Source organism: Somniosus microcephalus, chromosome 12, assembly GCF_052327205.1.
Source record: "Somniosus microcephalus isolate GS21.2 chromosome 12, FLI_Smic_1.0, whole genome shotgun sequence".
Classification (NCBI taxonomy): Eukaryota; Metazoa; Chordata; class Chondrichthyes; order Squaliformes; family Somniosidae; genus Somniosus; species Somniosus microcephalus.
In genome coordinates this window covers 98084682-98112664 of record NC_140998.1, presented here as the reverse complement: position 1 = coordinate 98112664, position 27983 = coordinate 98084682, and positions in this window count along the sequence as shown.

The window sequence follows — 27983 nt, the reverse complement described above, 5'->3', positions numbered from 1 at the left end:
ATGGTGCGGCCATCTGCACGTTCAGAAAGCGTAGGGTCCAGTTCCATTTTGGCGGCCAGCATTTCGTTTGGGAGTTCATCATGGCAAAAGTCTCACAGGCCATCCTGGGGGCAGATTTTTTTTGCGCCAATGGTTTTCTCGTCGACATCCGGCACTGCCGGATAATCAATGCGGCCACCTTTCATTCGGCCCCCTGCCACCGCAGCACCGCTGTGTCTTGGTCAGTTGCCTGTGCAGTCCCATCTCCAGATGAGTTCTCTCATCTTCTCGGTGAGTTTCCAGAGCTCACCAGGCCCACTTTTTCTTCTTCAGTCATGAGGCACGGTGTGGCGCACCACATTACCATGACAGGATCCCCAGTTTATGCATGGGCTCGAAGGCTGGAACCCGGTAAACTCGCAGCCGCAAAGGCGGAGTTCCATACCATGGAGCGCCTGGGAATTATTCGACGATCGAATAGTCCTTGGTCTTCACCATTGCACATCTTTCCTAAACCAGGCGGCGGATGGCGACCATGCGGCGACTACAGACGCCTGAATGAAGCTACTACTCCAGATCGGTACCCGATTCCTCACATACAGGATTTTTTGGCCCACCTGGCAGGGAATTCCATCTTTTCCAAAGTAGACCTTGTCCGGGGGTATCATCAAGTGCCCGTTCCTCCTCAGGACATCCCCAAAACCGCTGTCATCACGCCTTTCGGGCTCTTTGAGTTCCTTCGTATGCCGTTTGGGTTGAAGAACGCAGCGCAAGCCTTTCAGCGTCTCATGGATTCTGTGTTGCGCGATCTGCCGTTCATCTTCGTCTACCTCGATGACATCCTCATCGCCAGTACCAGCAAGAAAGAGCACATTACGCACTTGCGTACCCTTTTTTCTCGTCTCAGCCAGCATGGCCTTATTATCAACCCGGCCAAGTGCCAGTTCGGCTTACAAAGCATTGATTTTCTGGGACACAGAATCACCTCAGAAGGTGCCGTTCCGCTGGCTATGAAGGTGGAGGCGGTTACCTCATTCCCGCGTCCTCAGACCGTCAGGGCTCTCCAGGAATTCCTGGGGATGGTCAATTTTTATCATCGTTTCGTCCCCAAGGCAGCCCTGTTAATGCAACCGTTGTACGAGGCTCTAAAAGGTAAATCGGGTAAAGACCCCATCGGCTGGACACCCCAGATGGCCCAGGCGTTCCTCAACACTAAGGACGCTTTGGCTGATGCGACCATGTTAGCACATCCTCTTCCAGGTGCGACCATCGCCCTTACCACAGATGCATCTGACTATGCCATCGGGGCAGTGCAGGAGCAATTGGTCAACAGCACGTGGCAACCACTGGCTTTCTTCAGCCACCAATTGCGAAAAAAAGAACGCAAACAGTACCTTTGATAGGGAGTTGTTGGCACTTTTCCTGGCCATCCGCCATTTTCGCTTCTTACTGGAAGGACGCCCATTCACAGCTTTCGTAGACCACAAGCCACTTACGTTTGCCATGGCCAAGACAGCGGCACCATGGTCGGCTCGGCAACAACGTCATCTTACGTTCATATCAGAATTTGCAACAGACATACAACATGTGTCTGACAAGGACAACCTGGTGGCGGATTGTCTCTCCCGCGCCCCGGTCCACGCAGTCCACCTGGGAATCAACGATGTTGGTTTGGCAGAAGAACAGATGGCAGACCCTGAAGTGCAGGCATACCGGACCACACCTTCCAGCTTACAAGTGGCTGATGTCAGTTTTCAGGCTGCAGGGACCACACTCCTTTGCGACATCTCGATGGGAGTCCCCCGACCAATTGTACCAGTCGAATGGCGCAGGAGAGTTTTCGACGCAATCCACGGTTTGTCGCACCCTGGTATGAGGGCTTCACAACGACTCATTGGAAAGAAGTTCGTCTGGAAAGGCATGCAACTCGACGTCCGTGACTGGACCAATACCTGCGTGAGTTGCCAGAAGTCCAAAATCCAACGCCATGTTAAGGCCCCAGTGGCCACTTTTCCAGTTCCAGAGCGTCGCTTCGACCATGTTCACGTGGACCTGGTTGGCCCTCTCCCTTCTTCTCGTGGTTTCACGCATCTCCTCATCGTGGTAGACCACACCACCCGGTGGCCAGAGGCAATTCCTTTGGTTGCCACCACAGCGGCGGACGTTTCCAGGGCCTTCATCTCGTCATGGGTGGCTCGGTTCGGGGTACCGGCCGACATCTCCTCCGACCGAGGACCTCAATTTACCTCGGAACTTTGGAATGCCGTGGCTCAGTGTTTGGGTACCAAGCTTCATCGCACCACCGCCTATCATCCACAGGCAAACGGTCTGTGCGAGAGATTTCACAGGTCCCTTAAAGCTGCACTGCGTTCTAGTCTTCGTGGGACTGGTTGGGTGGACAGGCTCCCTTGGGTGCTGCTGGGTCTTCGCACGGCTCCTAAGGACGACCTGCAATCTTCTACTGCAGAACTGGTTTACGGCCAACCACTCAGAGTTCCTGGCGATTTTCTTCCTCCTCACACGGAACCCTGGTCCGCAGCTCAGCAGCTCGTCAGCCACCAAGAGGCGGCTAAGAATTTCATCCCAGTGCCTACGTCTCATCATGACCTGCAGCGCTCCCATGTCCCAGTGGAGCTTAAGAGCGCCGAATAGGTTTTCATTCGTCAAGATGCTCACAGAGACCCGCTCAAACCACCTTACACTAGTCCGTTCCGCGTCATCTCGTCAGGTGACAAGTCTTTCACAGTCGACGTCGGCGGTAAGCCTGACCACATCTCCATCGACCGGTTAAAACCGGCTCATCTGGATCTGAGCGAGCCAGTCGTCACCGCTCAACCGCCTCGTCGTGGGTGTCGACCGTCGATCCAGTACAGCCACAGCCAGCCACTTCTTCTCCTACACCTGCGGCACCATCCCAACCACGGCCAACTGCCAGTTCGTCTTCTAGCACTCCGTTCCAATTGCCAGAGTATCGCAGTCGATCGGACAGACTCGTCAGACCCCCTTCTCGTCTTACCTTTTCTGTTAAATACAATTCTGGGGGGGCGTATGTGGCGGAGCCACCAGGGGATTCAGGACAATTGTTTATAATTCCTTTAACAGCAATGTAGTGCAACCGGGGGCTGCACCTTTAATGTATCTGTTAACTGTACTATGGCTTCTTTCCTTTACTCCGCGTGATGACGTCATGCCGCCCGTCACGTGATCCCCCAACGGCGGGAAGAACGTGATGACGTCATGACGTCAGTGCTCGGAACCTTCTAGAGAGGCTTTCAAGCAGGCCAGACCTATTTGCATTGTATCCAGCAGTTTACTGTTTAACTTCGTTTGTTCATTAAATTTTATTGTTTTTGATTCTCTGCGTCGATCTCAATTCTTCAGCTAGGAACCTCCGTTCCTACAATACTATCTTTAACTTCTCTTGTTGGCCACGGTTGGACCATTTTTCCCGTGGTGTTTTTATTCCTTAAGGGAATGCTTATTCATTGCGAATTATCAATTTTTTTGTTTAAATGTTTGCCATTGCTTTTCTATTGTCATATCTTTTAATCTAGTTTCCCAACCTACCTAGCCAACTCACCTCTCATACCTACGGAGGAGGAGGAGGAAGTGGAAGGGAGGAGGCAACCCAGACAGCTCCTTTCTGCCCAGGCTATCTGTGATCGATTCATCCGACTGCGGTACCAGTGAATGCAACCCCAATTCCACATTCAACAATAGTCAGACACCTTACCTTCCCTCTGTTACTGACCATCACAGCATCCTCTTGGTCACAATGTTACAATAAAAGCCATACAAACAAACATTCCAAATCAATTTTATGAATCAAACCATATTTCATTCAAAAGTCAACTAATCACCCTTGTGTATTGCCTCAGTGCCTGTCTTCTGTGCCTTTGCCTATCCTAGTGCTCCTATGCAGTGCTACCCCAGTGGCTGCAGCATGGCTGGTGGAAGGCTGTTGACTTTCAGTGGCGAGACTGCAGATTGCCTTGCAGGATGCCCGCGGGCAGCTCTGGGCCAAGTCGGCCTCATTTCGGACTGCACCACCTCGGCATGGGCGGCAGCAGTCTGGGCTGGCTGCTTGACAGGCAGTAGCAAGGGCACTGGCGGAGTGGCACTGGTGGGAGGATGAATGCTGTCCTCCTGAGAGTGGACAGCAGGTTTGTCCTCCATGGAGCCACTGCCAGTCCCCCAGGGCGGCGCCTCAGCTATCCTAGTAATCTGCTGGAGGACAGATTGCTGGACTGCTGTGACACCCTACGAGCCCCTTTCAACACTTGTAAACCCAGCCATGATGGCAGCAGTCTGAGCTTGTGTGGCAGCAAGCTGAGCCTGCATGAGGGCAGTGTGAGCTTGCATAACAGAAGTCTGAGCTTCCATTGCAGCCCTCAGATGTTGGGTGACTTCTGCTTGTGCTGCAATGGAAGCTGAGACATCAGCCATGGTTGGGTCCACAAGTGCGCTAATCGATCTGCCCACTCTGTCCACGCTGGAAAGGATGTGTTCCAAGCTCAGAGCAAAGCCCTGTGCAAGGTTGGTGCCGGACTCCTCCATGCTCCTTGACATTGCACTCAGGCTTTCTGGCAGGCCTGCCAATGCACCAAGCATTTTGTTGTGCATACCCATCAGTGTTCATCTGTAGGCCGCCCCATCAAAGCCCTCATCTGAGTCCTGTGCAGCAGAACTCGTGTGTGACCTTGCCCTCTCGGGAGCTGGCACCTGCACTACACTTTCTCCTTGCTCTGGTTGCAGCCCACTTGTGCCCGGTGACTCACCACGTGCGGATCCCGCCTCTAAGTCTGCGCAGTGCTGGTATCTGAGCTGGTGACTGTGAGTGTCAGACTGAGTGACGATGTATCAGCTGTGGCTCAGTGGGTAGCACACTCACCTCTGAGTCAGAATATTGTGGGTTCACATGCCACTCCAGGGACTTGAGCACATAAAGCTAGGCTGACACTCGAGTACAGTACTGAGGGAGTGCTGCACTGTCGGAGGTGCTGTCTTTCAGATGAGACGTTAAACTGCGGCCCCGTCTGCTCTATCAGGTGGACATAAAAGATCCCATGGCACTATTTCGAAGAAGAGCAGGGGAGTTATCCCCGGTGTCCTGGCTAATATCTATCCCTCAACCAACATAACAAAAATAGATTATCTGGTTATTATCACATTGCTGTTTGTGGGAGCTTGCGGTGTCCAAATTGGCTGCCGCGTTTCCCAAATTACAACAGTGACTACACTCCAAAAAGTACTTCATTGGCTGTAAAGCGCTTTGAGATGTCCAGTGGCCATGAAAGGCACTATATAAATGCAAGTCTTTCTTTCTTTCTTTCATTATCACTCTCCTCTTCCTCTTGTACCACTGTCTGGCCTGTTTGGATTCCTTGGGTCTCTGAAATGAAAAAATCATAAGGGTAGGGTTGTAGTGAGGGGGCGTGGGGGTATATTTACACCATCTGCATCTTGTAAGTCAGAAGAGATTGTGGAATGAGGGGGAAGTGGTATGTGAGAAGGAGGATTAGTTATGAACATACCGTCATGTTCAATGGCTTCAGCGCTGCCGCTGGCAATGGTCTCAGTCACGGCCACTCCAATTATTGTGAGCACTGTCTCCTCGAGTGAGATCAGGATATGGAGGCGAGCCTGCCCCCCATTGGTTAGATCCTGCTGGCACCGGTTGTGTGCCACCTTGTCCTGCAAGAGACAGGGAAATGTGTCAGTGAGTGTGTTTCACTGTGTTTGGCTGATGTGTATGTCATGGTTGAATAGCTGACAGTGTGTGCAAGCTGTGAGATGTGGGTGTGAGGCTTGCAGCAATGGTAAGTGTGTGAAGGTGAGATGGAGCATATGAATGTGAGGTATGAGTCATAATTGATAGAGATTGTTGTTGGTGTGGTGAATTAAGCAGTGTGTGGCTAGTGGCGCAGTTTGTGGGATATGGCATTTAAAGATGAATTCACTGATCTTGGCCACTCCTGTGAGGTCATTAAACTTCTTCCTGCACTGCATCCACGTCCTTGGGGATACACTGCTTGCATTGACAGTGATGGCTATCTGCTCCCATTCCATTCTCAGCATCTGTCTGGCGGGCCTCCTGGCCCACTTGGATGGGGGATACCTCTTCACCTGTCCACCTCTTGCACCAGGGCCTCAAGTGCTGCATTAGAAAATCTGGGAGCCCTCTCTCTGCCATGTTGCACCTTCACTATTACTGTAGGTCACACACTCCTTTACAATGACTTCGAGCACCCACTCTCGTCAAACTACATCTCCCCTTTAAGAAGTGCAGACTGAGTTTGAGAAGTGCAGGCTAGCTTTAATTTGTGTGAGCCTCGCACGAACTTGGGCCCCCAGCTGAGCATGCAGCCACTCAGCAGTGCGTTTAGCACTGGGCTGCTTGGCACTATCATTTAAATTAGCAGGTAGCATGAAGTTTGCGTGATGCCTGCATTACTTTGAACAGGCGTGGGTTAATCACGCATCGCGATCCCCACGCCCATTTTGGGGGCTATCGAATTTTAACCCATAGAGGCAATAGCTGTATGTATATCATGGAGGTAAGGTATCTCCCAATTTAAAAAATTGAAAGATCGAGGGTTAATTTTCAACTTGCTTTCCAGGAATAAAACTTACCTAGTAGATCGGCTGTCCGTTATAGAAACCAACCTAATTTTTTGCTATTGCTGTCAATGCAAATGAAAATCGGGCAGTTTTTCTAATGAGTGCCGATGTGCAATGTCAGTTTTACATCCGGGTGGCAAGTTCAAAATCTACTCCTGTGACTTAATTTTTATGGAAGGCCTCTTAATCCTTGCATTTCCGACCATTTAATATCTTCCCCTATTCTGTATCAACCTGGTATTATCTGAAAAATAAATTAATAGATATAAAAGGTAAATATGAGGGTAATTGGCATTAAGCATTATGTCTAATTTTAACTAGGTTAGGGCAGATGTCTCAGCTGGTCATGTAACAGTGGTTGACAAGGTTACCATAGAGACTTTGAAAGGAACCAGGGCATTTGCAAGGAGGCTGAAAGATTTCTGTTCTGTGTGAATCAATCACTGTGTCTCAAGAGAATACTATCTGAGAGAGAGTGTCCTGTTTAAATTCCTGATCGAAACAGGTTTTTGGAACTTTGTATGAGAAGCACACATGAGGTTTAAGTGATTAAAAAGTGAGGAATGACATCTAATGGACATTAGCAATTGACCAGTGATATGGTAGGTGTACTACATGATTTAAGTCTGTTTGGTTCTCACTAGGTTTGCGTCACACTTCAACAAACAGCCTTTCTCATTTTGCAAAGTAACCTATCAAAGGGTCGCTTGAATGTGGCAAATTGTTTCTACTGACAACATTAAATGTGATAAATGACATTTTTCAAGATGTTGCGATGGGGATTTGTTCTGTTTTATGGACTATGATCTTCTTGAAAAAGGATAGACACTTTCAGCTCTGAATGCTGGCCATCTGTTTGAAGTCCAACACATTATGACTGTGTACAGAACTAGACTACAGACCATGTGATGGAGTCTTTTTTTTACGCAATATATGTATTAATTAAATGTAAGTGCTTACATATTTTCAATCCACCATATTTTTGAGCAAGTTATTGAATATGCTATGGGTTTAGAAGCTTCTCGGTTAGAAAGAATCCTAATACAATACTGAGGAAGTCATCTGTGTTTAAATTACTGTAAGAAAATGATATTTGTGTAAGGACAATTCAGAACATTGGTTTTTCATGTTAGATTAACCTCTAAAAGTTCAGATCAAAGCCACAGACACAGTTCTTGTTTTTCACCCCAATCTACCTGTATGGGTGAATATCATTGCATTTCTGTAGCCTCCCTGACCTTGCTAATATCGTTCAGTGTGTCCTGAGTCACCTTTAAAATGAAGTTTGGGACCTGGAACGTCAGGACCCTCATGGACAACCTAACATCGACAGACTGGAACGCCGTACTGCTATCGTTGCCCGGGAGCTCAGACATTTCGACATAGACATCGTCGCCCTAAGTGAGACCCGGCGGGCAGGGGAAGGCCAGCTCAAAGAGCAAGGCGGTGGTTACACCTTCTTCTGGAAAGGCAAACCTGAAGAAGAACGCTGCCTCCATGGGGTAGGCTTCGCCATAAAAAATGAGCTAGTTGAAAGTCCCAGAGACTCTCCTTGTGGAATAAACGAACGCCTCATGACTCTACGGCTCACCCTAGCCCGGAACCAGTGCACTACGGTCATCAGTGCGTACGCCCCAACACTGGAAGCCACAGACGAGACCAAAGCGGAATTCTACTCCAACCTCGAAAAATCCCTCTCCCGAGTCCCAAAGGGCGACAAGCTGATCCTCCTTGGCGACTTTACCACCAGAGTTGGAAAGGATACAGACCTCTGGGGAGGTGTGATCAGCAGAGAGGGGGTAGGGAAAGCCAACTCCAACGGTACCCTCCTCCTGACGAAGTGCTTAGAACATGGCCTTGTCATAACCAACACCTTGTTCCGTCAGAGAGACAAGTACAAGGCTTCATGGCAACACCCTCGCTCCAAGCATTGGCATCTGCTGGACTACGTCATCGTCCGAGCGAGGGACAGCAAGGACGCCCGCATCACCCGTGCCATGACAGGTGCTGTCGACTGCTGGACAGACCACCGCCTAATCAGCTCTGTTATCTCATAGAAACATAGAAACATAGAAGATAGGAGCAGGAATAGGCCATTTGGCCCCTCGAGCCTGCTCCGCCATTTAATGAGATCATGGCTGATCATCCAAATTCAGTACCCTGTCCCTGCTTTCTCCCCATATCCCTTGATCCCTTTAGCTTTAAGAAATATATCTAACTCCTTCTTGAATATATTTAATGAATTGGCCTCCACTGCCTTCTGTGGTAGAGAATTTCACAGGTTCACCACTCTGTGGGTGAAGAAATTCCTCCTCATCACAGTCCTAAATGGCTTACCCCTTATCCTAGACTGTGACCCCTGGTTCTGGACTCCCCGACCATTGGGAACATCCTTCCTGCATCTAGTCTGTCTAGTCCTGTTAGAATTTTATAAGTTTCAATGAGATCCCCTCTCATTCTTCTGAACTCCAGCGAATATAAGCCCAATCGACCCAATCTCTCCTCATACGTCATTCCTGCCATCCCAGGTATCAGTCTGGTGAATCTTCGCTGCACTCCCTCCATGGCAAGAACATCCTTCCTCAGATAAGGTGACCAAAACTGCACACAATACTCAAGGTGTGGTCTCACCAAGACCCTGTACAACTGCAGCAAGACATCCTTGCCCCTGTACTCGAATCCTCTCGCTATGAAGGCCAACATACCATTTGCCTTCTTAACCGCCTGCTGCACCTGCATGTTTACCTCCATCAACGTAGCCCCAAAACAACGGCGGCAACAGAAGTAATGCTGCAGGAAAATCAATGCTGGAGCACTCAAAGACCCTGTTAAGCAAGCCCTATTCAGCCTGCATCTCACAACCAACCTGACGACTCCCAGTGATTGAGAGACACAGAGGGCTGGATTTTAATTCAGGGGCGGGCTGGGGTCGTGTAATCCGCATTTCATGTTATCCACCCGAATCTAAATTGATGTGGGAGATTGATGCAATTTTAACTTATTTGGCCAATTGAGTTCCAACGTGTGGGAACCCATGGCAAATGAGTTTTTCCAGTCTGAAAGTCGCCTCTGATGATGTCATCATTGCTGCTGCATTTTAAGGTCTGCAACAAGCCTTGCTTCTTCTGCAGACTGCCAACCTTTTGGCCTTTCATGCTACAGGGACCTGGAGGAAGAATGAGCAGCAAGAGACCTAGGTCTGCTCCCAGGTTTGATGACGTTGCCTTGCAGGCTTTAGTTGAGGGAGCAAGAGCTCATAAAGAGGTGCTCTTCCCTTCTTCAGGGAGGAAGAAGCCTCCCCAGCAGACCAAGGCTGTGTGGGTCGAGGTGGCAGAGGAGGTCAACTCATTATCAGTAACCTGCAGAACCTGGATTCAATGCAGGAAGAGATTTCATGACCTTCTGCGCACTGGAAAAGTGAGTATGAATTTCCCATCACTCTCAATCTGATCCCCATTGCCTTTCCTCACCAGCACTCAGCTTTAGCAATCTCTTCCTCCACATCCCACTTGACACTGACATCCATGCACCCTTACCCATTCCCTCTCTCTCTATGGTCACATTCACCTAACTATTCAACTATGCAGCCCTCACACTCCCTATCACTGTGATGCTATGAAAACATAAGAACATAAGAACATAAGAAGTAGGAGCAGGAGTAGGCCATACGGCCCCTCGGGCCTGCTCCGCCATTCAATAGGATCATAGCTGATCCGAATCTAGACTCACGTCCACTTCCCTGCCCTCTCCTCGTAACCCCTAATTCCCTTATCTGCTAGGAAACTGTCTATCTCCATTTTAAATTTATTTAATGTTGCAGCTTCCACAGCTCTCTGGGGTAGCAAATTCCATAGATTTACTACCCTCTGAGTGAAGAAGTTTCTCCTCATCTCAGTTTTGAAAGCGCAGCCCCTTATTCTTAGATTATGCCCCCTAGTTTTAGTCTCACCCATCAGTGGAAACATCCTCCCCGCATCCACCCAATCGAGCCCCCTCACAATCTTATATGTTTCGATAAGATCGCCTTTCATTCTTCTGAACTCCAATGAGTAGAGTCCCAATTGTAGTGTATGTACTTTGCAGAAGGAACTATATTCTGCAGCCCCTGTATACTGCAGTACCAGTAGTGACCACCCCTGTATATAAGCCTGTGTAGTAACTTTGCATAGTAGTTCCAGTTTTGTCTCCACTCAGTAAACACCTGTTGTAACCAACTCCTGCAGTCCGTGTCTCAATTACACACGGACATAATACTGGCGACGAGCAGATCCGAACTTACCTACAGTCTGCACCACCTCATGGGGCTCCATCCCTGAAGCGAAGTTGTCAGAGGTCGAGGCCAGAAGGAAGAAAGAAAAAAAAAACAAACAGAAGAAACGGGCGTCGACCGTGGGCAACCGCCTCTGATTCATCGGATTTGAAGATTTGCAGGAGAGGCTGTCGAGAGCGGGGCTTGGTTATCCTGTCGATGGTGTTCCAGCTAATCGGGCTGGTGGCAGGTAGTACACTGATCCTTCCTGGGCTGCGGCGGGCTAGAGCTCGATCGGGTGGCTTTTCAACGGGGCCGAGCAGCGTTGTCGGGAAGAGGAGAGAGAGAGAGAGGGTGGAGCACACAGGGCGCGGCCGGTGCTACGAAGCCAGGCAGCGTACAGACCCGAGAAGAGGGAGGAAAGTGTCCCGTAGGGTTTGCTCTGATGACGGGAAAATAAAAGAAATTAGAAGCGCAGAAAGCCGCAAGGAGCTGCAGTTTGCCACGGGGACCGCGGAGAGCGGCGTTAGCAGCAGCGCAGGGGGGAAGTGCGCAAAGACCATAGGGCGTCGCCATCAAGGCATAAAAACGCCAGCAACAGCGCTAGCAGCAGCGGAGAAGACAGAAAGCACGGGAGGCGCCATCTTAATCCAACGGGGAAGAAGGCAAAGTGCGGGAGGCGCCATTTTCTTCAATCGGGGAAGAAGGCAAAGCACGGGGGCGCCATCTTAGATTTCCAAGATGCCGAAGACTGGCAATATCACTCCCTTCGATAATGCAATAGAAGACTGGACCACGTATGTGGAAAGAGTCGAAGTATATTGCAAGGCAAACGAAGTAGCCGATGAGAAAAAGGCATCGGTACTACTAAACTTAATGGGCGCAAGAACGTATGGCCTATTGCGGAACCTGATCACTACAGCCAAGAGTTTTAATGAAATTGTTGATATCCTACAGGGACACCTAAATCCTACACTGCTGCTGATAGCAGAAAGATTTAAATTCCACAGGAGAAATCAGCATAAAGATGAGAGCAATGCTGATTACCTTACGGAACTATGCAAGCTATCAAAGCACTGCCAGTTCGGAGCAGGACTGACAGATACTCTACAGGACAAATTTGTCTGTGGACTCCTGAGTGAAGGAACCCAGAAGAGGTTACTCTCAGAGAAAGAGCTGACGCTGGATAAGGCTTTCAGCTTGGCAGTATCGTACGAAGCAGCAGCAAGGGGAGCTGCGGAAATACAGCAAAAGCCACAGGAATACGGCACCCATGAAATGACACGGGGATTTGAAAAATGTTATTGCTGCGGCAGAACAACCCATGACCAGAAGGACTGCTGGTCCAAGGACAAAATATGCAGGCAATGCGGAAAGATGGGACACATTGCACGAGTTTGCAGGTCTGGAAAGAAGACTAACGACAACAAAAAGGCTACTAAGGAACAGTACAGGAAAGTACAAAAGATGATGGACAGTAGTTCCGAAGACCAGAAGAGCGATAGTGAATCCGGGAGCAAGAGACTAAGCTGTCTCAAACTTCACAACGTAATCGCGAAAGAGGATCACCGAACCATTTGGGTCACCCTCACGATAGCAGGATCTCAAGTCAAAATGGAATTGGATACAGGATCAGCCCTGACCGTCATGAATCGACGAGACTACGAGCGGCTATTCTCACACATACCCTTGAAAGAGACATCCATTGTCTTGAAGACGTATACGGGGCAGAAATGATACCCCAGAGGGAAAATAAGGGTGCCTGTCGAATACAACGGCAAAGAAATACAGAAATTGTATCTGTACATACTGCAAGATGGTGGACCACCGTTATTGGGATGTGAATGGATCAGAAAGATAAGTTTAGACTGGCACTCCATTCAGGCACTGACTGTGGCTGGTAAAAAGGATGACGACGTCACACCTGGCCGATTGTCAAAAATCTTAGCTAACGCTAAAGAGGTATTTCAACAAGAACTGGGAACTCTTAAAGGCGTAACCGCCTCGATAAAAATAGAAGAGAATGCAATTCCCAAGTTTTTCAAAGCAAGACCGGTACCGTATGCAACTCGCCCAGCCGTCGAGGCAGAGCTGGAGAATCTGGAGAATGCAGGCATGTTATCTAAGGTAGGCTGGAGCGAGTGGGTGACACCCATCGTTCCTGTCATGAAAAAAACATTAAACAATAAGTCTGAGGAGCCAAGGAAGGTTCGCATCCGTGGGGGCTTCAAGGTGACGGTGAACCCAGTCCTTCACACAGTACAGTATCCTCTTCCGAGGATAGAAGATATTTTCGCCTCACTATCTGGAGGGAAGCGTTTTACAAAAATTGACCTAGCACAAGCATATTTGCAGATGGAGGTTGAAGAATCCTCTAGGAAGTATCTCATGATAAACACTCACAAAGGTCTTTACCAGTATAATCGACTGGTATTCGGAGTAGCATCAGCTCCGGCGATATGGCAAAGAGCGATGGAACAAGTCCTGCAAGGGATTCCGGGGACTCAGTGTTACTTGGACGACATCCTAGTGACAGGTGAAAATGACAGTGAACACCTTGCCAACCTAGAGCAGGTGCTCACTAGACTAAGAGAACACGGGCTACGAACCAATCGCCCCAAGTGCGAGTTTTTTAAGAAACAGATATCGTATTGTGGCCACGTGATTGATGAAGAGGGGTTACATAAGTCCCCTGACAAAATTGAAGCGGTAGTTAAGGCTCCAGCGCCTGAAAATGTGTCGCAACTGAGGTCATTCCTCGGATTGGTGAATTACTACCATAAGCTTTTGCCGAATTTGTCCACAATTCTGCACCCACTGAACGCCCTACTACAAACTGGAGTAGCATGGAAATGGAGCGATGAATGTAAGCAGGCCTTTCAGAAGAGTAAAGACCTAATCACTTCAAGAGAAGTATTGGCTCACTACAACCCATCACTACCAATAAGACTGGCATGTGATGCGTCTCCCTACGGCATTGGAGCGGTACTGTCACATAAACTTCTTGATGGTTCAGAGAGGCCGTTAGCTTTTGCGTCACGCTTGTTAACTTCTGCTGAGCGTAACTACGCCCAGATTGACAGAGAGGCCCTCAGTCTGGTGTGGGGTGTGAAGAAGTTCAATCATTACCTGCACGGTCAGAAATTTACTCTACTAACTGATCATCAACCTCTTGTCTCCATTTTCAACCCTCAGAAGGGCGTCCCGATAATGACAGCACAACGGCTACAGAGGTGGTCCCTTTTCCTAGGGGCACACCAATATGACATCGAGTACAAAGGAACTAAACAGCATGGGAATGCTGATGGATTGTCGCGCCTACCGTTGCCGACGGTGGAAGAAGCACCTGCAGTGGATCCTGTGGAGATGTTCCACTCGACCATAGTCGAATGTCTCCCTGTGACGAATGCAAACATAGAAAAGGAAACGCGAAATGACCCGACACTCTCCAGGGTCTATGATTTAACGGTGAAGGGATGGCCAGCACATGGCGAACCACTGTTGCCAGCATTCTCGCCGAGAAGAGAACAGCTGTCAGTGTGCCGAGGAACCTTGATGTGTGGATCCAGAGTAGTAATTCCACCCAAATTGAAGGATAGAGTGCTCAATGTGCTTCATGAGCGTCATCTGGGAGGGGTAAAAATGAAGAACTTAGCCAGAGCGTTTGTGTGGTGGCCGGGAATCGATAGAGAAATCGAAGAGATGACCAAGAGCTGTACAGGATGCCAGTAGGTCCAAAACGCCCCACCACAAGCCCCTCTACATCCATGGGAGTGGCCCTCATCTCCATGGCAAAGGGTACACATTGATTTTGCTGGTCCATTTATGGACTCGATGTTTTTAATTGCGGTGGATGCACATTCAAAGTGGCCAGAGGTAATAAAAATGTCCTCAACCACCACAGAAAAAACTATCACAGTCTTACAAACCATATTCGCCAGAAATGGGCTGCCTGAACAGATTTGCTCCGACAATGGACCACAGTTTGTGCCTGAAGAGTTCCAGAGGTTCTTAAAGAACAATGGTGTTAAGCATTACACATCCGCCCCACATCATCCAGCCACCAATGGATTGGCTGAGAGGTTCGTTCAAACATTCAAGAAGGCTATCAAGGCAATGTGTAATGAAGACATACCCCTACAACACAAGATGGATAACTTCTTGTTTGCCTACCGGAATGCGACACATGCGGTTACCAACCAAACTCCAGCCATGATGTTCTTCAATCGAAGACTACGATGCCGCTTGGATTTGGTTAAGCCAAACATTAGAAGAGATGTGGAGAACAGGCAGTTTCAGAATATGAATGAAAGGCCGACCAGGAGTTTTAAGATAGGTCAACCAGTTTTGGCCCGGGACTACTGCACAGAGAAATGGCAGCCAGGAACGATCTGCACACGGCAAGGACCTCTAATGTATACCGTGGATGTTGGAGAGAGCATTGTAAGACGCCATGCTGACCAGATTCTAGAGTCACTGGAAAACTTCAATTCCACACCACGATCTGATACACCTGGTGATGAAACCGAAGTACCAATTGCATCTACCTCAGAATCGGTGATATTGGAAGCAGACGAACCAAACAACGACGTTGATTCCGAATCAACTTTGCCAGAAGAACCGGATACCCCAAAGAGGCGTTATCCAGACAGAATCAGGAAGCCTCCTCAAAGACTGAACTTATAATTGCTTAACTTCAGCTAATGTAACTAGCAACTGTAATTGTAAATATGTTATTTAATTATTAATCGAATGTTATGTACTGTTTAGCTAAAAGGGGAGGAATTGTAGTGTATGTACTTTGCAGAAGGAACTATATTCTGCAGCCCCTGTATACTGCAGTACCAGTAGTGACCACCCCTGTATATAAGCCTGTGTAGTAACTTTGCATAGTAGTTCCAGTTTTGTCTCCACTCAGTAAACACCTGTTGTAACAAACTCCTGCAGTCCATGTCTCAATTACACACGGACATAATACCAACCTTTCCTCATACGTCTACCCCCTCATCTCCAGAATCAACCGAGTGAACCGCCTCGAGAGCAAGTATATCTTTTCTTAAATATGGAAACCAAGACTGCACGCTGTATTCCAGGTGTGGCCTTACCAATACCCTGTATAACTGCAGCAAGACTTCCCTGTTTTTATACTCCATCCCCCTTGCAATAAAAGCCAAGATTCCATTGGCCTTCCTGGTCACCTGCTGCACCTGCACACTAACTTTTTGTGTTTCATGCACCAGGACCCCCAGATCCCTTTGTACTGTAGCACTTTGCAGTTTCTCTCCATTTAGATAATAACTTGCTCTTTGATTTTTTCTGCCAAAGTGCATAACCTCACACTTTCCAACATTATATTGCATCAGCCAAATCTCTGCCCACTCACTTAGCCTGTCTATGTCCTTTTGCAGGTTTTTTATGTCCTCCTCACTCATTGCTTTCCCTCCCATCTTTGTACACAGGGAGGGCCCTTGGTCTTGCCACCTCACTCCATCTTTGTCTCCTTCTAAGTATCTATGCTATGGAATCTCTACACTCACTCCTTCATTCTCCCTCAACCTCCACTTGTCTCCCTCATTGCAGGAAAAGAGAGCTCACAATGAGTGAGAAAAAGCGAGGACAGGAGGAGGGCCGCCCTCAGTAGCCCACCTCACCCCCTGGGAGGAGGCGGTCCTGGAGATCATAGGAGTGGAGGAAGATGCACAAGTGGGGGACGGACAGAGGGGTATATCACAGCAAGCTAGTGACAGAATAGTTTTCCATCTCTCTCATTGACATTGCATGAGTCGCTGATAATGATTCTGAAGCTATAACAGATGGACTAATGATCATCTGCAATATGCAATGTGCATGTAACCTTGGCATCACATCTCTGACTCTTTCCTTTACTCCCCCACAGGACCATCGCAAGCACCTGTCCCCACTAGCCAGGAGGAACAGCATGAGCCTCAAGACTCCTCAGAGGAAGCTGCAACCTCTGGGGGCGCAGCGTCAGCAGAATTCAGCGCACCCAGCACCAGCGCAGACACTCACACCTCGGTGGGACCTTCGGGACATTGAGTAGTGTTGTCACCTGGTGTATCACAGCTCACAAGTGAGCATCAGCAGATTGTGGAGACAGGGACAGCAGTGGAGAGTCCTCGTCGGAGGGCGCAGGACACTGCCAGCTCAGCTCAGCTGCATGTTGACCCTCTGCATTTGGGTCCATCCATAAGATCAGCGGTGCTGGAACTCCAGGAACAGATGCAGGAGTCTCTGGCAGGTGTTGCCTCCAGGGTCGCTGCGAGTATGGAGTGAATGGAGGAGTCCATAGCGAACATGAGCAGAGCCTTTGTGGAGTCATTGGCGCATGAACGCATCACCATGAAAAGGATGGCAACCTCCATGGAGGTGATAAGTCACCAGAGTGCAGAAAACATGGTGAGTGTTCAGAATAGAATGATATCTCTGGAGGAGCGATGGTCATCTATTGAATGGATGTCCTTCTGAGTAGGACTGCCATTGTAGATACGGGTCCCCATGGCCCCCCTGATGTGCAGCAAGGTGCTCTCAAGCCACTTGCAAGTGCTGAGGGGGACCTGACCCATGAGAGGGAAGTTGGTGGCAGACATCAAGGAAGTGGGGGCTCCTCTCCAAGCGCTCACACTTCCATGCCACTGCAGAGCCCGCGGTCAGAGCCCCACCAGAGTCCTCACCCAACTGAGATCGGTGTCTCAACCCCTGCAGGAGCAGCAGACTGTTGCCGAGCCCTCACAGGCTCACAACCCCAGAGGACGCCCGCCAAAGGTGTCGAGACAGCAGCAGCAGGAAAGTAAGCAAGGGGCCTCCACATCTGCTGAAGCCACAGGGGAAGTACCACGTAGGAGCACGCGTAAGAGAAAGATACTGCACAAATAGTCACAAGGGTGGTCACTTGGGTGAAATTTGATGTTTTCTGTGAAAAAGCCATCAGATGAATAATGTAAATAAAAAATCTGATGGCTTCTGCTGTAGTTGTGGCGTGTGTCATTTCGCGAATGGGACTTTCACATTGAGGGCTTAGGATTACTTGCAATTGTCAGTATGGTGGTCAAATTGCTAGGAATCCGCTGGTCCTTGGCCATTGTCAATGCTGAGGTAAGAAGCTGCGAGGCAAAAGTGCTTGATTGGCTAGGCTAAGCAAATCTGGCCAAGATGAGTGCGTTCCTTGCATCCCGGGCAGCAATGCTCTTGTGTACTGCTGCCGCTGGTTGATGGACCTCTGCAAGATGTTCGTTTTTGCACTCCTCCTCCTCCTCCTCCTCCTCATCTGTGGAAGATATGTGATGAGCCACTTGGTCCTCAGGAATCTGCAAGCCACGACGCTGTGCCATGTTGTGAAGTACACAGCAAACCACGACAATTCTGGAGACCCTGGCTGCTGAGTACTGCAGGGCTCCACCTGATCTATCCAGGCATCTGAAGCGCATCCTCAGCAAACCGATGGTTTGCTCGATTATGGCTCTGGTGGATATATGGCTGGAGTTGTAGCTCTCCTTAGCTTCGTTGGATGGGCTCCTCAATGGCGTCATTAGCCACATCTTCAGTGGATAGCCCTTGTCTCCAAGTAGCCATCCGTTCATTTGGTCTGGCGGACTGAATAGCGAAGGCACACTAGACTGGCGCAGTATGAAGGAGTCATGGCAACTGCCAGGGTACTTGGCACAAACATGCAAAATTTCCTTCTTATGGTCACACACCAGCTGAACGTTAAGGGAATGGAAGCCCTTGCAGTTGACAAAAATACCTGGATTGCAATGGGGTGCATTAAGGGCCACATGTGTGCAGTCAATGACGCCCTGCACCCTTGGAAAGCCTGCCAGATTAGCTAATCCAACTGCACGTGCCGTGACACTTGCTTGATCCTTGGTGAAATAGATGTGATTGTGCACGATGGCAAAGAGGGCGTCGGTTACCTGCATGATGCAAGTGTGTGCGGCCGCCTGGGAGATGCCGCTGATGTCTGCTGCTGATCCCTGGAATGAGCCTGAGGCAAAAAATTTGAGTGCGGTGGTGACTTTGACCGCCACTGGTAAGGGTTGTCCACCTGGTCCTCTGGCCTGCAGGTGTTGTTGCAGCATTGCGCAGATGTCACCCACTACCTCTCGCGAAAGTCGGAGTCGCCTTTGGCACCGCTGCTCAGTCATGTTGAGGTAGCTGACCCTGTGTCTGTAGACCCTGTTTGGGGGTATCTCCTGCGCCGACGGGCTTCCATGCGCTGGCCCCTTCTGGCCTGTGCAGCTTCAGGTGGGTGAGCAGCAGCTTGGCGCTCCTGTTGTTGCTGCTGCTGTTGGTGCTGCTGCTGCTAGTGCTGCTCTTGTTCCTGGTTCTGCTTGTGCCGCGGCTGGTGTTCGTCCTCATCTAATGTCCAGAAGGGAAGGAAATAAATGGCTCCCATGCTTCTGGTATATGCCTCAGTTGAGGAAGCGCTCAGTGAGGGTGGCCAGAGGGTTTTCCCAGGAGGTCACACTGGAGATGGGTGTCAGGCTCAAAACTTCCACAACTGTGGTTATGCCTTCTAAATGTTCCCCCAGGCCTAAGACTACAAAGTCCTGCCACCTGCAAATGATGGCTGATCAAATCTGTTTAATGGTTGAGCTGCAGCTGATAAGAAACTCTCTTTTAACTGGCACCTAAATAACTGTAAATCTCTGTTAACCAGCAAAATTCAGGAGTAGGTTCAGGTAAGTTTTACTTCATATTAGTGGCAGTTCCTGGATCTGTGGCTGTGTAACTGGGGTTCGTGCACTTGTTGCTAAGCAACAGGGACGCTTGGTCTGTGGCCGGAGTTCCTGCACATGTTGCTAAGCAACAGGGAAGCCTGGATTTGTTGCTGTGTACGGAGCTCTCGCGCCTTTAAACTATATCTCTCTGTAATCCGGACTTTTTGATAAACCGGCACTATGCCGGTCCCGTTGGTGCCGGATAATAAAGAGTTTCCTGTAGTCAGCAATCCAATTGTGCTCCCGCCAGGTTTTACCGTCGTGTTTCAGAACAGGCGTGTTTCACGTGGGAAAAGGGTTAAAATCGCAAAGGCCTTTCAAAATGGCATTATAGAGGCAATTTAGTGCTTGTTAAGGGCCTTAACAGCGACGGGACCATTAGATACGAATTAATGAAAATTGCTTGGAGGTGGGATGGAGGCGGGGTTGGGCCCGCATGCCAGTTTTTGCAATTTTAACCCCCCACATGCCTCCAATCCCGCCTCCACAGCCCAATGAAAATCCTGCCCAGAGTGTCCACAGCGCCTGGTCTGCACTCAAGGCCTCCATAATCAACACCTATGAAGAGACGCTCGGTCACTCGACCAGGAAACACCAAGACTGGTTCGATGAGAACGACCAGGAGATCCAGGAGCTAATAAGCCACAAGCGCAAGGAATTCCTGATCTGGAAACAGCAACAGAACTCGAGAGCAAGAAAGCAGCTCCACAGAAGCCTGAAGGCTGAGGTCCAACAAAAACTCGCGACCTAAAGAACAGATGGTGGGTGGAGAAAGCGCAGGAGATCCAGCAGCTAGCCAACAACCACGATGTGTGTGGATTCTTTAGCGCAGTCGAGACCATCTACGGCCCAAGCACCCAAGACCCTTCCCCATTGCGGGCCAAGAATGGAGAGGTACTCATCAAGGACAGAGAGAGGCAGTCAGTGCCCGCTGGAAGGAGCACTTCGAAGATCTCATAACCGAGATTATTTCTTCGACACGAGTGTCCTCAACTCCATCCCGCAGCATGCTACCCGCCACCACCTCAGCACAACCCCAGCCCGGCATGAGGTTGAAAAGGCCATCCGACAACTGAAGAACAACAAGGCCTCAGGAGCAGATAGAATCCCCGCCGAGGCACTAAAACATGGTGGAGAAGCACTATTGGAGTGAATACATGAACGCAATTCTCTTATTTGGAAGGAGGAGAGCATGCCAGGGGATCTCAGAGACGCTGTAATTGTGACCATCTTCAAGAAAGATGACAAGTCTGATTGCGGTAATTACAGAGGAGTCTCCCTGCTGTCTGCCACAGGGAAAGTCATCACAAGAATCCTCCTCAATCACCTTCTCTCAGTGGCTGAAGAGCTCCTCCCAGAGTCGCAATGTGGATTCCGCCCACTAAGGGGCAAAATGGACATGATCTTCACCATGCGTCAATTACAAGAGAAATGCAGGGAATAGCACCAACCACTGTACATGGCCTTCTTTGACCTCACAAAGGCCTTTGACACCATCAACCGAGAGGGATTATGGAGTGTCCTCCTCAAATTTGGCTGCCCTAAAATGTTTTTCACCATCCTCCGCCTGCCTCATGATGATATGCAAGCCGTGATCCTGACCAACGGATCCACCACAGACCCAGACCCAATTCACGTATGGACCGGTGTCAAACAAGGCTGTGTCATCGCTCCAACGCTCTTCTCGATCTTCCTGGCTGCAATGCTCCATCTCACCCTCAGTAAGCTCCCTGCTGGAGTGGAGCTAATCTACAGAACAAATGGGAAACTGTTCAACCTCCGTCGCCTCCAGTCCAGGTCCAAGGTCGTCCCATCCTTTGTCATCGAATGACAGTATGCTGATGACGCTTGCATCTGCGCACATTCTGAGGTTGAACTAAAAACCATCAACTCCTACACCGAAACATATGAGAGCATGGGCCTTACACTAAACATCCGTAAGACAAAGGTCCTCTGCCAACCTGCCCCCGCCACACAGTACTGCTCCCCGATTATCAAAATCCATGACGAGACCTTGGACAACATGGCCACTTTCCATACCTCAGGAGCCTACTGCCAACAAGGGCAGACGTCGATGACGATGTCCAACACGGTTGCCTGAGGAAGAGAGTGTTTGAAGACCAGGACCTCAAACCCAGCACCAAGCTCATGGTATACAGAGCAGTAGTGATACACACCCTCCTGTATGCTTCAGAGACATGGACCATGTACAGCAGGCACCTCAAAGTACTGGAGAGGTACCACCAACGCTGCCTCCGCAAGATCCTGCAAATCCATTGGCAGGATAGGCGCACCAATGTCAGTGTTCTCGCTCAGGCCACCATCCCCAGCATCGAAGCTTTGAACACGCTCAATCAGCTCCGATGGACGGGCCACATCGTCCGCATGCCTGATACGAGACTCCCAAAACAAGCGCTCTACTTGGAGCGCTGACACGGCAAGAGAGCCCCAGGTGGGCAGAGGAAATGCTTCAATGACACCCTCAAAGCCTCCTTGAAAAAGTGCAACATCCCCACAGACACCTGGGAATCCCTGGCCCAAGACCGCACAAAGTGGAGAAGCAGCATCCGAGAAGGCTTCGAACACCTCGAGTCTCTTCGCCGGGAGCAAGCGGAAGCCAAGCTCAAACAACGGAAGGAGCGCATACCAACCCAAGCACCCCACCCACCCGCCGTTTCAACCACCATCTGCCCCACCTGTAACAGAGGCTGTAGGTCCCACATTGGACTCATCAGTCACCTGAGAACTCATTTTTAATGTGGAAGCAAGTCATCCTCGGTTCGAGGGACTGCCTAAGAAGAAGAAACTAATATCATTCAATCTTCTTCTCCATTCCTGATCTCACTAATTTTGTCCATAGATCACTCAATTTAACTACAACTAATGGTAGGATGCAGAATTTGTTTGTCATCTGACCCATAGTCCAATAAACTTTTACAGCATACACAGTGCAGGAAGGCATCCTGACTGATATTTCTTTCTCAACCAATGTCTCCAAAAGCAGATTAACTGGCTATTTATTTCATTTTCTACTTGTGGGACCTATGTTTGCCTACTTAACAGCAGTGTCTGCACTTCAAAAAGTAATCCGTTGGTCACAAATTGCATTGGGAGGTTCTGAGGATGTGCTAAGGTCCTATATAAATGCGAGTTCTTTCTCTCAGTGGAGAGAAATAAATTGGTTTTCACTAAGCCTAGATTTTAAGAACATAAGAGCTCCACGACATTCTTGCAATCTCCAAGACAACAGAGAACAATGATAAATGCACATTCTTTCAGCCTCAATGACCTCCATTTACCCAGGTGGTTTAAGGATATGGTTAAATTGAGATTACCAAAAAGAGATGAACTTGAAACCTGTTTTCTTCAAGTACGTTATCAAAGCCAGACTGTGAAAATGATTATCACTCTGTAGAGATCTTATCACAATGACCATCTATGGAATGTCATCCGAAACACTGAGGCACGTGCACACCTTATAAGCTAGTCACGAACGCTTCTCCACATCGTGCTCTACTGGTGCTCAGCAGGCATTAGCACCAAATAACGTGGGTTGCCTGGAAGTACAGCTGTGCCGCAGGCACTGACCAACGTATTATGGGCTTTGTAGTCTTACAAAAGCATTCACACACTTCCCACACCAGCTATCATTGGCGCCTCTTTGAAAGAAATTGCTAATTTGGTGTTGAATTATAGGCAGTTTTGTGGCGTGGGTTCACGTCTGCTCGGAAATTGGTTGAGCCTTCCAAACTTATTTTACTTGGGACCCTTGGGAGTGAAAGAAGATATATTGATCCCATCAGTCTGGGCTAGAGGAGCACCTTAATACAATTTCTTGAGTTAAAATGCAACTGGGAAAATTCCAGTCAAAAAGTCCTGTTGATGTGATTGCCATATGTAGGGCAATGGAGCCACTACAATGACTTATCTATCCCAAACTGGAGGAGGACCATAACGTCCTTTTACAGTCAAAGAAATAAAAGTATGCACAGAAGGGATCTTAAAAAGGGAATTGTAGGCAATGACAGGCTCCTGATTGAATAACCCATTAAGATCCTTCATACTCTCTGTTATTTATAAAAATATGCATACCTTTCAGGAATGTCTATTATAATGGCCCAGAAATTCGGGTCGGAGGCTTCCTGCGGGTGCAAGCCTCCGACCTGCACTTCCCTAGCGCGCCAGCCGTTGTGCTGTGGGCCCGTGTGGTATTCTGATCCTGGGCCTGCTCCAACTGCTGGCGCGCAGTGCTTGCGTATCCCAGGGGCGCAGTTAGTTCGATGCGTCCCCGGGATCACGTGGGCCATGGAGAGCCAATGGTAGCAGGGAATGCCCATTCATAAAATTGACAGGAAGGGCTGTCAAAACTATAATTACTATAAGCCCCAAAACATCTCTAAAACTTCAAATAATTTTTTTTTAAATCACATTTTTAAAATAACTATAAATTACATAAAATAACTATATTAAACAATAATTTAAATTTTTGAAAAAATTAATTACATTTTCTAACAGGGCTAAAAATAAACTTACCTTTCTTTAAAGTATTTAAAAATAATAAACCTGTGGAAAAAATGTTTAAATTTTAATTAATTCACCACTTACCTTGTTAAACGCAGGCCTTGCGCCTGCTTTTTACATGTGTAACTCCTGGAGACTTACCCTTCCGGAGAAACCTGGAAAAACACGTAAGTTCCATGCGCACGTGCTGCCTCTCCGGCGCATGCGTTCGACCTCTGAACCCCTTCCTTTAAGGGAACGGAAGTTCCGGTTTCCCACGCATGCGCAGTGCATGCATGAACCCGGCACTTCCATTGGGCCTACGGGTGAGTACCCAGCGCGTACTCACCCGTGGAGCCCCGAATTTCTGGGCCATGCATTAATGAAGTCTTCCTGTTGTCAAGCGAGTGAACTCCACAAAGTGGCTGAATATTGTGGAATGTGTACACTGTATTTGCCCATCTTTTTTGCATTGATAGACCAAAGTCAATTGGTTAAAAATGTAAATAGTTAGCACTGAGCAGAGGGGCATGGAATCCGGTGGCCATTCTTAGTGCAAGCTCCAAGATGGCGTCTTGTGCTAAACGCGGGCTAAACCAGAGTTTCAGCTCAAGACCCCATCTTGGCCACTTCGGAGCCTCTTTCGTACCTAAAGGAGCCGGCGAAAATCGCCTCCCAAGCATCACAGTTGCAACTACTTGTTGAAACAAAGGTCTGAGCAACAAATGGAAGTAATACTGACTTTTTTATTTGTACATGATTTTGGACAGTTGAGTCTAAAATAATTATTGGCATTTGAGACAAGCAAATGTATACACTGAGCACCAGGTGGGCGAGACCTATCATCTGCGACAGGCCCATTGTTGTAGCTGAATTGAAATGTAGCCCTGAGTTAAAATTAATCTGTCAGATTGCCAATTAAGCATAACTTCTTAAGTATGAATAGGATTTCCTGTGAGGAATGGATATTTACTGATCTCTTAACTAGTGTTCTCGCTCCTGCTGAGACAGACTTTATAGGAGGTATGGGAACCTTATTTGTGGATGAAGAAAATATGTTCTTTGTAGTTCAGTATACAGATCAACGTTGCATTTATTTGTTAAATAAATAGTTGTGAGTTGTATACTGTCAGATGTTTCTGGAATCATCTTGTAGGCTGCTTTAAACAGGTATTGTAGATTGGACAAGATTTACGAGGGCAGGAGCAGAAGCTACTACAGGTGATTAAAACAAGCATTTAATACTAGAATCATAGAATCATAGAAGGGTTACAGCATGGAAGAAGGCCATTTGGCCTTCAGCTAGTCCCACTCTCCCGTCCTTTCCCTGTAGCTCTGCAAAAAATTTTCCTTCAGGTACTTATCCAACTCCCTTTTGAAAGCTATGATTGAATCTGCCTCCACCACCCTTTCAGGGAGTGCATTACAGATCATAACCACTCACTGCGTAAATTTTTTTTTTCTTATGTCACCTTTGGTTCTTTTGCCAATCACCTTAAATCTGTGTCCTCTGGTTCTCGACCCTTCTGCCAATGGGAACAGTTTCTCTCTATCTACTCTGTCCAGACCCCTCATGATTTTGAACACCTTTGCCAAATCTCCTCTCACTTTTCTCTGCTCTAAGGAGTACAACCCCAGCTTTTCCAGTCTATCCATGTAACTGAAGTTCCTCATCCCTGGAATAATTCGCATAAATCTTTTCTGCACCCTCTCTAAGGCCTTCACATCCTTCCAAAAGTGCGGTGCCCAGAATTGGACACAATACTCCAGTTGAGGCCGAACCATTGTTTTCTAAATGTTCATCATAACTTCCTTGCTTTTGTACTCAATGCCTCTATTCATGAAGCCCAGGATCCCGTAAGCTTTTTTAACTGCTTTCTCAACCTGCCCTGCCACCTTCAACGATTTGTGCAGATATACCCCCAGGTCTCTCTGTTCGTGCACCACCTTTAGGATTGTACCCTTTAGATTATATTGCCTCTCTTCATTCTTTCTACCAAAATGTACCACTTCATACTTTTCTGCTTTAAATTTCATCTGCCACGTGCCCGCCCATTCCACCAGCCTGTCTATGTCCTCTTGAAGTCTATCACTATCCTCCTCACTGTTCACTATACTTCCAAGTTTTGTGTCATCTGCAAATTTTGAAATTGTGCCCTGTACACCCACATCCAAGTCATTAACATATATCAAGAAAAGCAGTGGTCCTAGAACCGACCCCTGGGGAACACCACTGTTTACCTTCCTCCAGTCCAAAAAACAACCATTCACCACTACTCTCTGTCTCCTGTCACTTAGCTAATATCGTATCCATGCTGCCACTGTCCCTTTTATTCCATGGGCTTCAGCTTTGCTGGCAAGCCTAATATGTGGCACTTTGTCAAATGCCTTTTGGAAATCCATGTACACCACGTCAACCGCATTGCCCTCATCAACCCTCTCTGTTACCGCATCAAAAAACTTGAACAAGTTGGTTAAACATAATTTGCCTTTAACAAATCCATGCTGGCTTTCCTTAATTAATCTACACTTGTCCAAGTGACTGTTAATTTTGTCCCTGATTATTGCTTCTAAAAGCTTCCCCACTACCGAGGTTAAACTGACTGGCCTATACTTGCTGGGTTTATCTTTACACCCTTTTTTGATCAAGGGTGTAACATTTGCAATTCTCCAATCCTCTGGCACCACCCCCGTTTCTAAGGATGATTGGAAAATTATGGCCAGTACCTCTGCGATTTCTTCCTTCACTTCCCTCAGCATCCTAGGAATCATCCCATCTGGCCCTGGTGACTTATCTACTTTAAGTACAGCCAACCTGCTTTCAGATACATAACCAGTGGCTTGCCATCTGCATGCACCCAAACTGGGAGGCCAAGGACGGTCTGAATTTGGGCCTCGGCCCTCAGTTACATTCATTGGATGAGCTGTCACACCTCCAAATGCAGCTCGTCCATTTAAATAGATGACTGTTATGCCGCTTGCCTCATCGGTGGCAACCCTAAGGTGCATCCCGGAAGGAAAAGGAGGAGTGGTAACATAGGAGGGGTCAAACTCAAGTACTGTGGAGTCGAGGGATCATTCCTGCATCTCCTGGCTTCACAGCAATGCTTTTTGAAAATTGTTATAAAAGAAAAAAGACCTTTTGTTGGCAGCTGTTTCTTAAACTGCAGCAGCTGCTGAAGAATCTCATGCCTGCTCCACTCATTGCAATCCAATTTCTGAAAGGGGCCCTAAAGCTAATGTTAGGACCTTTGCATATGTAAATGAGGGGGGTTGTTTTAGCTAGCTGCCAGGGATGCCTGAAAAAATGCATTGTTTCCTGGCAATCACACAGTCAGCCCTGAAGAAGTACAAATTTGAATCTCCCGGCCTGTTGTCTAAAAGAATCCAAATTCACTCCAGGAAGCTCTGCCAGACTTTGTAAGTAGCAAGGTAGTGTAGCATACAACACGTTACAGTCATCAGAAGCTCTGCCAGTTCTTTGTAACATTTTGGCTGGTCCATATATATTGACTGAAATTGTTGTACTATTATTAATAGTATATATTTGGTAATGGAATAAAGAACCTGCTCTTCATACTTCCTTAGTCTGATGTTGCTGCAATTTATATGGTCACTTCTATTATTTAAGAGTCCAGAATAAAATTTCCATTAAACTATTCAGGTGGAATTGCAAGCTGAATTAAATTATCCATGTGAACAGGCAGAAGGAACAAACATAAGTATAGCAGCTGAGACATAAATATATCAGCTAAGTTATAGGTATGAAAATTGTAAAAATAATATGAGAAGATCAGTGTGTTCTTCCAAGTCTAGTTATGTGTAGATTAGCTGTTTATCAGTTTTCATAGAAAGTGAGACCAAAGTCATAATGAAATATAATAGTAAACTCTCCA